The sequence below is a fragment of the Sarcophilus harrisii genome, chromosome 1, assembly GCF_902635505.1.
Source record: "Sarcophilus harrisii chromosome 1, mSarHar1.11, whole genome shotgun sequence".
Taxonomy (NCBI): Eukaryota; Metazoa; Chordata; class Mammalia; order Dasyuromorphia; family Dasyuridae; genus Sarcophilus; species Sarcophilus harrisii.
Genome location: NC_045426.1, coordinates 701,121,034 through 701,130,714, shown reverse-complemented (window position 1 = coordinate 701,130,714; position 9,681 = coordinate 701,121,034). Strand labels below are relative to the sequence as shown.

The following is a 9,681-nucleotide window of genomic DNA, read 5'->3' as shown; positions in this document are numbered from 1 at the left end:
TCCCAAGTTAGCTTATATTTAACTATTTGGTGAGCCTACAAGTACTCATTAACTTTATATTTATGCTTCTAGGGACAGGGTGTCCCCACTGCCTAGCACAGAGCCTGGTACACAGTAGGTGCATAACAAATGCTTGGGGAGTCATCAGTTGCCTCCTGGCGGACTCTATAACCTCCAAGGTCTTTCAGTTCTAAATCTCTGCCTCCTCGGAGAGGCTGTGAGTGGGCCAGGGTCTCATTGTCAGTCAATAAGCTTTCATTAAAGACTAATTCCGCGCTAGGGGCTGGCGATAAAGATTCGGATTTGGAACAGTCCCGGTTCTCAAGGAGCTCCTATTTTAATGGCAGAGACAACGCGCATACACATATGAACAGACAGGACTGTTATCCCCCCAGAGGTGGGAGGCGGAGCCCAAGTTGGGGCATCCTCTCGGCCCCCTTTTCCCCCAGGTCCGGGTGGGAGGATGTCCAACAGGGAAATTCCCCGTCTTTCTCCTTCCATCGAAGGCTGGGCTGAGGGGTCCCTTGGATCAAGGCGGGCTTCAGAAGGCTGGGAGGCCCATGTTTCCCATCCACGTGGGGACGGGAGGGAGGAGGTGATGTGTGAAAGGGCCAGTCATTTGGCCAAGTTCCGCCCACTCTGTGGGGAGCGGAAGACCTGGATTTTTCCTGCCTGTCACCTGTTCTTGCCCGGAACCGGGCCACCCCTTGTGGGACCCCCCCCCAGAGGGTCAGGGACCCCAGGAATCCCCCACAGCACTCTAGTCTGTTTGGGGACGCCCTCCAGCGAGGAGGTGCAACCTTCTCCATGGGGGGGGGGGGCCGCAGTTTTAATGACTAGGCAGGACTTCCTCCCCCTCCTCCCCCATCTATCAAACTTAAATCTCCCTCATTTTCAATTCTTTTCGAGGCTCCCAGTTCTCTGCCCGGGGCCAAACAGGACGAGATTGACGCCAGTTCCACGGGACAGCCCTTCCCCAGACAGCAACAGGGACTCGTCTCCTCGTGCCTCAGTTTCCCCCAGATAGAGGAGTCGCAGATGAGATGTGGGAAGGAGCGAGGGAGAGGGGGGCGGCGGCGAGGAGGAGCCACGACTTCCTGGTCGGGAAGGAGGCGCAGGGGGAACCTGGCAGGAGGAGCCCACCCCCGCTGGGGCGGGGCGGGGCTGTGGCTGTGGCTGGAACCCGAGCCCGGGAGGGAGGGAGGGAGGGAGGGCCGGGCGGAGAGTGTCGGGACTCGGAAGGGACGGGAGGCAGTCTGCGCCCTCCCAGCCTGAAGGGGCTGTCCAGTGCTGGCCGGGCTGGCTCCGCTCTCCGGAGGGGTGAGTGCTGGAGGGGAGGGGAGGAGGAGGAGGACAAATGGACGGCCGCCTCAGCTCGAAGGGACCCTTCAGTCCCAGGGCTTTCTTTCACAGAAAGGAAACTGAGGCTCAGGGAGGGCAGATCGTCGGCTCAAGGTCAGCGAGCGAGGAGGAAGCAGCGGGGACTCGGCGCAGGAGCTGAGGACAGGGGGGCCGGCTCGGACTGCACCGCCGGGGCTTTCCTCCCCCCCCCCCCCCCCCTTCCTCTTCTCCTGCCTCCTCCAGCCTTCCCGGGTGTCCGGAGCCGGGCTCTCGGCCCCGCCCCTCGGTGAGGGAGGGAGTGGGGGTCGCCCGGTCCGGGAGTGGGAGCGGGGAGGGAGCGCCCGGCGACCTGCGCTGAGGAGAAAAGTTTCCGCGCGGCGGGGGCGGGGCCTGAGCGGGCGGGGGCGGGGCCTGAGCGGGGCGGCCCCTCTTCTCCGCCGGGGCAGCGCGCCGAACCCCACGGAGCCGCTGCCCCCAGCCCCGGCGCGGAGGGCCTCGGCCTCAGAGGCCGCAGGTAAGAGCTCTGAGGAGCGGGGGGTGGCCGCGGGGCGCCCAGAGAGCCCGAGGGGTCTGGGTGCAAATGCTGCCCCTGCTCTGGGGCACCAGCTCTGCGACTGCGCCTTCCTGGGCCTCAGTTTCCCCATCTGCAAAGAACAGGATCTGGCCCCTGGGCCGGAGCTTGGCGCTCGCTCTTCCCCCTCCTCCTCCGGGCTGGCCTTGGCCCCAGCCCGGGCTCACTCCGCCTTGGTTTTCCTGAAGCTCCTCCGGGTGGGGAGAGAGCTGGGGCCCGGGGGAGCTTCCCCGACCCGACCCTCTCCCCTTTCCTGGGCAGCTGTGTTTGGGGGAGCCGGCGGCTGGTCCTGTTCCCGCTCTCCGGGGAAGGAAGCCCCTAGGGGCCAGGGCATCTTGGGATCGCGCGGAAAACGGGGCTTTGGAGCCGTCGCTTCTCCCTGGGGGCTCTGGCTGAGTCCTTCCCCTCAGCTTCCTTCTTTGGGGTGGTGGGTAAAGGGGGGGGTCCGTCCCGGCTCTGAGTCTCGAAGCCCCGGAGAGCCCGGGTTCCTGCTTTATTACCCCCCCCATTGGGGCTACCCCCTTTCAGCCCCGAGCGCCCCACCTCGCCGCTTAGAATTTTCTGGGTTCCTTCAAGGCTCCGCGGCTTCTGCCGCAAGTCTCGCTGGGAGCGCAGCCGCTGGAGCCCTCCCTCCGAGAGCGGAGCAGGGTGGTCTCTGTGGGACGGACCTTCCGCGGGAGGTCGCCTCCTGCGTTAGCACGGAAGCTCCCCGAGGGCAGGGTATTCGCGGGTCTCTGTATCCCCAGGGTTATTTGCCGCGCGCCTGGCTCCCAGCACTAGGCGCCTAATAAGTGTCTGTGTTTTGCCTTTAGAGCCTCAGTTGCCTCATTTGTAAAATGGGACTTATTGTGATTATTTACTTCCCGGGATCACCATTACAAAGACCTTTCCTCTTCCTCTTAGAAAACTTTGGGAAAGTCAGGGCCAACGGGCAGTGTTTGGAGCCGTTCAGATTTCCCAGCCTCCCTCCTGGTCCCTTTCCCCGCGGCCTCTCCCTAGTTCTTAGCCACAGGCATCTCTGGGTGGCCAGAGAGCCTTTTCTTAGTCTTTTTTCTCCTACTCTGGAGCAGCCTCCTCCCCTGAGGTTTGGCAGGGCCTCGAAGACAGAGAAAGAGCCTGTAACTCGCGGGGGAGAAGCCAGCTCTTTGACTACTGGTTTGAGCCCCTGATGGGAGCTGGGGAAAGGGGTGGGACCAGCAAGCAGAGTGATGGGCTCTGGGAAAAGGCAGGAGAACCTTCGACCCCTGATTGTCCTGGGCCTCCCGGCCGCTCCTTAGTCAGTGGGGCAGAAAGCTCACTGATGTGGAAGCAGGGGAACTGGGAGCGAGCCCATAATCCTCTCCTTACTAGATACGTGACTGAGCTTTGGATTTCCGGGGATCACTGGGAGCCTCACAGAATCTGACTCTAAGCTGTGGGTCCAGAGACAGATTTTTGGAAATCGAGTAGCAGTTTCATGGATCCCTTTCAGATTTTGCAGGATGGAAGCTCTCCCGGTAGGGGACCTTACCTGTGGCAGTACAGGTAGGGAGGGAAAAGCACTTTGGATGTATAAGTCAGAATCTGGGTTCATCCTTATAATTTTGGGCAAATCATTAACATCCCTTGACCTCAGTTTCCACCTCTATAAAATGGGGACAAAATAAAGTTAAGCCCTTGCTTGTAATCTGGGCCAAGACAATCAACATCCTTGGGGCTCAGTTTCTTTGTTAAATGAGGGGGTTGGACTAGGCTTTCCTGTTCGATAAACCCATGATCCTTTGTTCCTTGGATTACTTTGGCCCCAAAAGGCTATGAATTGGTCCTGAGGGGAAGGAGAATAGTTTAATAAATGCTTTAAGATGAGGGGGAATAATAGCAAAATCCCTTTGAGGTGATGGGGTGTTGTTGGGGGGATGGGATAGGGAGATAATAGGGCCGTGCAATAAATCCCGTTTGGCTGTATGTGATAGGGGATGCAAGGGCTTCTGGGATCTAGACCCGGCTGCTCACTTAGTTGGTTCAGTGAGTTCAGGCGTCCCTGGGTGACTTATTTCCTAAAGCCTTTATGGCCTCAAGATGATCCCAAAGATACCTTCCACCTCTAGACCCAGGGACTGGCTGAGAAGGGCTGTTTGGGGCCGAAGGAAGCTGGCCATTCTTTCTTAGAATTCTGTGGATGGAGATAATCTATATTTGAATAATAATAGGAAATTCGCCTCTAACCTTTCAATCTTTATGGGGGAATTGGGGACCTGTAGAACAAAGAGAAAGTGGAGATAAAGAAAAAAAATACATTGAAAAGTTCACAAATACTGCATCAGGCTTAGTAATTTTCCTCTTGGGAAAACAAGGGTTTCTTCCAAAATGCTTTTGTATAGTATTAAGTAAAAATGGAATTTCCTCCCAGTGACTTCTGGGAAGGGCAATATTCTTGAGGTGGACAAGCCCTTCCTCCCCTCTCTGGGCCTTGCTTAATGCTAAGAGCTCCCTCCATTTCAGAGTTGTGGGCTTACGAACTTTCCCCTAAAACTAACCTAAGGAGGACTTGAATGCAGACTTTACTATTCTGATTTTTAAGAAAAATGGGTTGGGGGGCAGCTAGGTGGTGCAGTACCCTGAAGTCAGGAGGGCCTGAGTTCAAATCTGGCCTCAAATACTTAACACTCCCTAGCTGTGTGACCCTGGGCAAGTCACTTAGCCCCAGTTGCCTCAGCCAAAAAAAAAAAAAAAAAAAGTGGGTTGAATTAGAAAGACTCTAATGTTTCTGTTAGTTCTGCCATTCCCTATTCTAAGGTCCCTTCCAGCCCTGACATCCCCTGTTCTAAGGCCTTTGCCAGTTCTGACAACTTCTGTTCCAAGAACTGTCCAAGCTTCCACTATATGATGGAAATTACAAATTCAGGATGAGGTGATCTTCACAGGCATGAGAGTAACTGGAGGTGGCCATCGCTTCCCTCAGTGTGCAGAATACAATGTAAACATGTGTGCCCTTATAGGAAAAGCTCTCCATCTTCCCACCCCTAACCCCACTGACCAATCGGGTGTATATTTTAAAAGGTTTTTTTTTTTTTGTTTTTTTTTTTTTTTTGCTGAGACAATTGGGGTTAAGTGACTTGCCCAAGGTCACACAGCTAGGAAGTATTTTCTGAGGTTGGATTTGAACTCAAGTCCTCCTGACTTCAGGGTCAGCCCTCTATCCATGGCACCATCTAGCTGCCCCTAAAACAGTTTTTACAGCACTGAGGATGGATTTACATTGAACCCCCCCCCCCCCAACTTCCCTGGCCAATCTGGAAGCATTTATGAAACGGCTGTCCAGGATCAGGAATAGGATCAAGGAGCAGAGGAGCAAGGGGCCCCATGTAATTTTGCCTTCTTTGGCTCCCTGCCCTGACTTCTGAAGTCACAAGAGCTAAGACCAAGCCTGAACAAATCCCGGAGAGGATCTGTGCCCTGGGGAAACAACTCATTTCCAGTCAATTAAATAAACATTTATTAAGCACTCACTAGGTATCGGACCTTTGCCCTGGCGATGAAATGAAACAAATAGAACTAAACGTTCTTCTAGGGGGAAACAAAATGAAGACTGATACATAGACCAAAAACGTCTACAAAGTAGACAGGCTGCAGACTTCCTGGCTATGAGGCCCTGGGTTCTAGTCCTACCTTCTGACAGACTCTGACTGTGTGACTCTGGAATAAGTCATTTAACCCCTGAGTGATCTATGAATCTCACAAGAAACCGAACGGATTCACCGATAACGACAGTGAGATCGACTCTGTACAAAGACCAGAATGAAAGCTTCTTGTCCCCAAGGACTTTATCTCTCTGGGAGAAAACGAGAACATTTATAGATCAAGATAAAAAGAGAAAAGTAAGTGGGGAAGGAGATGGCCCAAGCAGACACCGGGCTTTCTTCACTTCCCAAAGAGCTCGAACATGGGCACGGGACCCCAGACTCCAGTTCTTGGACCTTAGAGTTCTTCAGCAGCCTTAGAGATGGTTTCTTCTCATGCCCCCATTTTACAGATGAGGGGATTGCTGGGCCAAACTCTGAGAATGCAGAGCCAGAAGGCAAACCCTCCCCTTCCCTTAGGAAGGTTACAGGGAGGAGAGTGGGGAAGAGACAATATGTGAACATATATACAAAGCACTGAAAGCAGATGGAGAATAGCCTAATGTTTAAGGAAGTATGGGAGAAATGAGGGAGCCAGGTTCAAATCCTTTGTCCCCAAACAGATCCACGCTCTTCCCACTCAAAAATAAATTCTGGATCTTTGGTTATGAAAACACCTACTTTTCCCAGTGTAACCTTCTCCCTTTCCCGCTTCCGAGTGCCATTGCTTGGGACAAAGAATTAAAAAAGAGTCGTTTAAAAAATACAGGAAAACTATCCAATATATTGTAAAAATCTGACGCTTTATGTATTGTTCCATTGCCATAGCCTTCCATCTCTCAGAGAAGTGGGGTGGGAGATGATTACTAGCTCTGCTTTGGGGCCAAATTCCATGATTTTCACTTTGGGTTGTTGTCTTTTCTATGTCTTTTTTTTTTTTTTTGAGGGGTGGGGGGGGTGAGGCAATTGGAGTTAAGTGACTTGCCCAGGGTCACACAGCTAGGAAGTGTTATGTGTCTGAAGTCAGATTTGAACTCAGATCCTTCTGACTTCAGGGCTGGTGCTCTATCCATGGCACCATCTAGCTGCCTCTTCCTCTCTCTCTTATGAAAAAAAAAAGATTTTTGTTATAAAAGAAAAGAAATTCAGCCAAACAAGTTAATCCGTCAAAATTAAATCTGATGTCAAATTAATGGTGAATTCCCTCTTCAGAGAGATACCTTAATTTGCTTTTAACACAAAGCACAGGAGACACCTTGGAGAAGGCTGCAGAAATTTGGGAGTGACTCAATAAACATTTTTAAGCATGTTCTCCCTATTTTCTCTATAATGTATTTGTAAATCGGTTGTTGCCCTTTGTTCTCAAAGAGGTCCCAGATGACCCCACCATGTTAGAGTTGAGTTACGGTGCATCCGACTGTGGCTGATCAGACCAGTACGAGCTCAGAATGGTCTTCCACGGCTCGGACACAAATAGTCCCTAGGAACATTTGAAGCCGCTTCTTTGCTCATCTCGTGTTTCTTCTGAGCTGATTCAGTTCTGCTTTGTTCATAAAGCACAGCTCTTTCTGATGAGAACACTTCATGTTGGGCGGTCCTGGGCCAGTGTCTCCCATGTCAGACAGTCAGTTCCAAAGTTCTTAAGAGAGTCCTTGAGGCTGTCCTTGTATCACTTTTTCTGACCACCTTGGGAGCGGTTGCCGTGTGTGAGTTCTCCATAAAATAATCTTTTTGGCAAGAACATTGTATATGTAGGTACGAGGAAAATTGAGCCATTTTCTCATGGAAGGAGCTCAGAATGTGAGCTCTTGAGGACAGGGACTGTCATTTTTGCCTGTTATATTCTCAGTGCCTAGGACATAATTGTTCAGTCATTCAGTTGCTCTCCTGGGGTTTTCTTGCCAAGATATAGGAGTAGTTTGCCATTTCCTTCTCCTGCAGGTTAAATGACTCACTCAGAGTCACTCAGCTAGTGAGGGTCTTAGGCTAAGTGATTTATTGGCTCAGGTCCCACAGCTAGTGAATGTCTGAGGCTGGATTTGCATTCAGGTTTTCCTGTCTCTAGGCCTGGCATTCTATTCATTGCCGGTTGCTTCCCTGGACATAACTGGCGCTTAATAAATAGTTACTGAATGAACTAGTGTTGAATGTGGTGTATCCCCTAGTAAAATATATGCTCTTTGAGGATGAGGAGATTTCATTTTTGCCTTCACATACTCAGGCCCTAACACAGTGTCTGGCACATAGGAGATTTTTAATAAATCCTTGTTGAATTGACTAGATTTCCCGTCCCATGGTCTCAGTTTCTTCCTCTGTAAAATGAAGAGATTTACTCACATGGTCTTCCATCTCTCTGTATGGATTAGGCCTGGGGTGGGGGACAGGCTTTGGATACTTTTTAATACCATTTGTTCTGAGCAAGAAACACATTAAGGTTTCTCAGGAAGATACCAGGACCAGGTTGCTGTGGTTCCTGGTCACTGCCACACCAGGACGGAGAGACCACCAGTCAGCAACATGCCCATGAAAGGTCCAGGCACGTGAGGTATACTGAGCCCAGGCTCCATCCACAATCCCCGGGGGAATATCAGGGATCTGTCCAGCACGTTGAGGAAGAAACCTAGGGATAGCGGACTCAAAAGGTGCAATGGGCCAAGACACGTTCACACAAGGGATCCAGTAGCAAGAATTCTGTTTGAATACTATCTTTGGTGGTTGCCACCAGTGTGGCTTGGAGAAGTCACTTTGCTTCTCAGGTCTCATTTTCCTCACCGTTGAACCATCCAGCATCTAAGGCCCTTTCTAGCTCTGTCTATTATCCTCCTGTCCGATATCCTACCTGGGGGTGGAAAGCACAGGCTTTATCATCAGCAAGAGTGAGTGAGAATCCTTGTCCAGACCCTCTTTACTAGGAGATCTTGGGAAGATGACACGACCTCTCGTTCAATGTGAATAAAATAATAGATCTGCCTGACAGGGTCATTGTGAGTATACTATATCTAAAGTGATTTTTTTGGCTTCAAAGGCTTATAAAAATTCTTTCTGTGTCCAGCTCTCCTGATCGACAGTGGTGGTTTCCAGAGTCACTCTCTCTGTTCCTTGGCTTGAAAGCTGGCTCTCCCCTGGGTGCCTTTCTGTCCATCATCTCATCCTTGAGACTAGAGCATCCTCAGTGCTGGTCAGCCCCGCATTTCCACTTCCAGCAGGCAAGGTAAACGTGGGGAGGACAGGTTAAAAGGAGTACCAGAGAGTGGGGACTCGAGGAGGCCTTGTGAGTGTTGGGGGGAGTCCCCTGGGCTTTGGAGAGGAGGGTTTGAACCTCTTAGGCGACTACAAGCTGCAGGGCTTTTGGAATGAGGATTGGAAATTGAATAGAGTCCTGCAAAGTAGCGGGCTTTTGGAGGCCCTTGGACAAGCCCGGTAGCACTCCAGCAGCCCTCTGCCCTTGTTTGTCTTGTGGTAGCAAATGACTTGGCTTCAAGCTGTTGGTCTGGATGCCCCCAAATTGCCTTGAAAAGCGGACAGCCAAGAGTGGAGCCAGGGAGCAGTGGGATGAGTGCTGGGCTGGGAATCAGAGGTTCTCAGTTCAAGTCTTAGCTTTCTCCTACCTGTGAACTGCTTGCTTCTTGGCAAAACATTTCCTGTTTTTCCACCTCAGACTTCTTTCTTCCAGCCCTGAAATTTCTTGTTTTAAGGCTCTTCCCAGCCCTGACATCCCCTGTTCTACCCCCCTCCCAGCCCTGACATCCCCTGTTCTAAGACCCCTCCCAGCTCTGACATTCCCTGTCCTAAGCTCTCTCTCAAAACTCTGACACTCCCTGTTCTAAAGACCTTCCCAGCTCTGACATTTCCTGTTCTAAGGCCCCTCCAAACTCCGACATTCCCTGTTCTAAAGCCCTTTCCAGCTCTGACATTCCCCGTTGTAAGTCCTCTCTCAAAACTGTGACATTCTCTGTTCTGAGATCCCTCCCAGCTCTGACAGTCACTGTTCTAAGGCCCTTCCCACCCTGACATTCCCTGTGTCAGTAAATAATGGGAAGTTCCTTTTCCTTCCAGGCTACCTGAGGACAAATGACTCCTGCCTAGTCTTAGGTACATGTCTCACACACTCTCTGTTCTATGACATAGCCTACTTCTGTCATTCATTTTCTGAGACCCCTTCTAGCTCTG

At 51.5% G+C, this 9,681-nt stretch overlaps 1 protein-coding gene across 2 annotated transcripts in view; it reads left to right on the top strand.

Annotated features, from left to right (window-relative positions):
* Positions 1-1,772: 1,772 nt before the first annotated feature.
* TRPV4 (transient receptor potential cation channel subfamily V member 4) overlaps positions 1,773-9,681 on the top strand; it is a 53,031-nt gene continuing 45,122 nt past the window's right edge. The window contains exons 1-2 of one of the 2 annotated variants that reach the window (XM_031948787.1): positions 1,773-1,855; positions 8,564-8,722. The gene's annotated coding sequence lies outside the window, so the exon portion shown is untranslated. The remainder of the gene's footprint in view (positions 1,856-8,563; positions 8,723-9,681) is intronic. The other variant, XM_031948788.1, reaches the window with a different exon arrangement.